This window comes from Marmota marmota, unplaced genomic scaffold (assembly GCF_001458135.2).
Source record: "Marmota marmota marmota unplaced genomic scaffold, marMar, whole genome shotgun sequence".
NCBI classification, from domain to species: domain Eukaryota; kingdom Metazoa; phylum Chordata; class Mammalia; order Rodentia; family Sciuridae; genus Marmota; species Marmota marmota.
The window spans coordinates 46-3,975 of NW_026006289.1; the positions used below are offsets into that span (position 1 = coordinate 46).

A 3,930-nucleotide genomic window follows, 5' to 3' on the forward strand; every position below is an offset into this window, starting at 1 on the left:
CTCTCTGTGTGTGTGTGTGTGTGTGTGTGTGTGTAGCAAAGCTTACTTTGTTTTTAAATAAAGTATAACCTAGTCACTAGAGACAGATGCTGGGCTGGAGTGACGTGGGGTGGAGCTTCTCTCTTGGTGCACACACATACTGTCAATTTCCTGTCTCAGGTACATTTTAAATTATTTTGACATGCACTGGCCTATGATGATGAATCTAAGTTCACCAAAAGAAATATTCTATTAAAACAGCCATCTTCTTTGTTTTTGCAGTGCGGGATATTGAACCCAGAGCCTTGGGCATACTTAGGCAAGTACTCGAATTCTTTTCTATACCTATCAGCACTCCCTCACCTCCCAATAACTTTCAGCTCATCACTGCATACAACCTAGCCTCAAACTAGCCCCCTCTCCACCCCAACATAGGTTGTATTGTAAGTGGAAAGTGCATGTGGCTGCCATTGCTATCTCTTGCTATTTTTCTCCTCTACCCTCAACTTGTCATTGCCAATGTTAAAATAGTCCTTGTTGGTCCTGCAGTTATCCTCTTAACTCCTCCGATTCCTGTTTTCTGCAGCATATGGAAATTCAGTGATGAAGGAAGTTGAGCTAAAATACAAATAAGACCCAAAGTGGGGAAGAGAAAGACTGGAGAGAGCAAGTGTCCAGGATCCATACAACCTCCCTGGCCACCAGCTACGGGCTTACTGTTGCTTCCAGATGTCTGAATAGTTCAACCCTAAAATCCCAACCTGATAGTCTATTTATAAGTGAGTGAACATAAGAGAAGACACTAAGATGTTTCAGCTGATGTGCAACAGAAACAAGCCACACTCAAATTGCAGATGCATAAGCAAAAGAAATAGCTGCTGTTGTTTTAAGCCACTTCATTGTGGAGTGGATTGTTATGTAGCAATAAGTAACTGACACAACTCCTAAGGCATGGATTTTGACCTTGGTTGTCCAGCTAATGCAAGAGGACAGGGATATTTTTAATGGGGTTGTAGAAATAGTTCATGTTTTACAAGGATCCACGATGGTACAAGTGTGGAGAAGGGATTAAAGGGGGCCAATACTAGAGACAGAAGAGAATTGGCTTTGAAATAGAGGCCAGAGAAAGCCTTTTTATATGACTCACCAGTGTTAATCACAAACCTAGATGAATGGTTTTGGGCAATCTGGATAGATCTATTCCCCTGGTCAGGGATTCCTTCAGGAATGGGTGTGTGTTTGGGCTGAATGAATCATGTTCTCACTTTCATATGTTGAGTAGGAATGTGATGACATTTGAAGACAGGGTTTCAAAGAGGCAATTAAGATAAAATGAGGTAATTAGCATGGATTCTAATCTGATATGGCTGGTATACTTATATGAGAAAATTTGGACACAAAGAGAGACACCGGGAATGAACTGCACACAGAGATTGGACCATGTAAAGACACAGAGAGGTGGCTACTACAGCTAAGAAGAGAGGCCTCAGAAGGAATCAGACCTCAGAAGGAACTAGAGCTGGGCATGTGTACCTTTGACTTCCAGTCTCCAGTCCTGTGAGAAAATAGGTTGGCATTGTTTAGAGCACCAGTTTGAGTGTGGGTAAAGGAAGCCCCATGGAACTAGTGCCACATGTGACCATCTCAGGCCAATGAGACATTAGGAACAGGAAGCTGCGGGACTCTGGAGAAAGCTTGCTCTCTCCTGAAAAGGAGCCACAGGAAAAGATGAGCCCTCCTCCCTCGGCTTGTAGGTAATGCCTGGAATACCAGTCGCCATCTTGAACTCAGTCATAGGATGAAGCCTGGTGGAGAGAAGCCAATGAGTCAGTTAAGCCTGAATCCTAGCCTCATTCTAGATTTCTTTTCCTGAAGTGATATATTTACTTTTTGTTTAAGCCACTTTGAGATGGGGTTTCTATTAATCATCACTGAATGTGTCCTATATAATCTAGACCTTAATTAAACAAGTGTCAAGGGCAGTGGGATTTGGAGGAGGTGGCATGGGGAACCAATTGCAGAGGAAGTAGGAGGTACAATCAGTGAGACACAGTCACTGACTTAATGTTGGTGGTTAGAAGGGATAATGTCCCTCAGACAGGTCCACCATTTTCCTAGACTCTTTGATTCAATCAATCAGTAGTAGACTCTTCCATGATGCCAGGAGGTGATCGGGAGACCTGGACTCTGCCCCTATGCTTTCTCCATAAAGATGGAATGTATACTAAAGATGTCAAAATATGAAAAAAATACGTCTCAGAATTAATTTAAAAAGAACTAAAAGAAGTATATATTTTCTCTGTGTGTGTGTGTGTGCGCAGTTTTTCTGGGTTTATTTAAGTACAAATGAAATACACAAAGGAGTCTCCTATTCATTTCCTTCACTGTGCAGCCTGGCATTGGAACTGGTGACTCTGAGGGCCAGTAGGGTTTCTTTTTTCACGATGGCTCTGAGGTTCTTGGAGGAAATACTGTGAGAAATTTCAGCACAATAAGACTCGTTGCTCAGTAGCAGCATTTCCAGCTCCTTGACATTGGGGACCAGGAACTTCCAGAAGCCACTGAGTAGCATGGGCTTTTCTTTCTTGTTGCTCCCATAACCAATGTTGGGAATCATGCTATGACCCTCGAATCTTCTCTGTACACAGTTGTGGCTATCCCTGGGTTTCTATTGGTTATAGTTTTGACATATCAGCCTGACTAGAGCTGAATGAGCTTCTTGTTCCTCTTTTTGATGACCTTGGACTTCGTGAGAGGTCTGAGACTCATGATAATGCTGAGCAGGAGATTGCTGGTACCACTGCAGGCAGTGCAAGGAGGGGAGAGGGGCAGAAGTGGGCATTCCTTCATGGGCACTGTTTTATTTTATTCTCTCAATATCTCTGATTATTTTGTACAAATCTGAACTTTGAACCTACAAAGATAAAAATATTAGCTTAATTAAAGAGAGGTTAACAATCTTTTCCTATGGGCTGCAAAGTTTTCAGTACTGTAATGAATTAGGGATTTGGTGTCAGTGAGGAGGAGCCAATCACTTCTATTATAAGCTGATGGGATTTGGATAACATTGGAACAGGAATGATATAGGAGCTTTGAAGCATCAAAGAGGCTTTTTACTAACTTAATCCCACATGCAGTGGTAGTAAAGTTTCAATAGTTTGTGACAAAATGAGGAAATTAAGGACAAAATAGCAAAACTTTGTATGGAATGACATTTCTTCAAGCTAAAGGCTTCTACTGATCCTGAAGTGGTACCTTCCCTATTTTGTTGTTAAAGTTTCCTTGTTCTATAAAATGATGATGATAGTAAATATTTAATTTTAGAAAAAGGTTTTACTTATCAGGAAAGAAAGGCACAAAGAAAAACCCAAAATCGTCAACTCTTGATAGTCTCATTTATTTTTATTTTTTTGAAAATACACATGTCCATGAAATTTAGAAATCTAGGAACAATGCTAGTAGTTGGCCTCTAATATTTGTCCTGCTAATTCCATGAATTGTCACTGTTTATCTTTCCTGTCATAACCAGAGACTTCACCTCCTTGGGCATCATGCCAGGGGAGGGTGAGTCTGGAGACCTGGGCTGTGCCCCTGTGCTTTCTCCATAAAGGGCTCAGCTCTCACCTCTCATTAGGAGCCTCTGCAGAGAAAGATCCAGTCTCCATTCAGCTGGCAACTTCAGCTCCTGGCCCTGTGTTGGAGAAGGGGTTTGCTTTCTGTGAGTTTAAAGAGTCTTTATTTCAGCTCAGGTCTGGTTTAGTTCCCAGAGATGTGTGGAGAGAGAGGGAGGGAGGAAGGGGGTGGGGGAAGAAGAGAGCACTTTGAGTCTTTGTAGGATTAGACACGAGTGGGGACAGGGATAAAGAAAAAAATATAATCAAGACAGTGACTTTCATCTTGGTTTTTTTTTAGACTACAATGACCCAACTCTACTTCCTTCTGTTTCTCATT

The 3,930-nt window shown here is 41.8% G+C and overlaps 1 pseudogene; it reads right to left on the minus strand.

Moving 5' to 3' along the window:
• Window positions 1-2,347: 2,347 nt before the first annotated feature.
• Window positions 2,348-2,748, minus strand: LOC107134447 (annotated as a pseudogene).
• Between the last annotated feature and the right edge of the window lie 1,182 nt (window positions 2,749-3,930).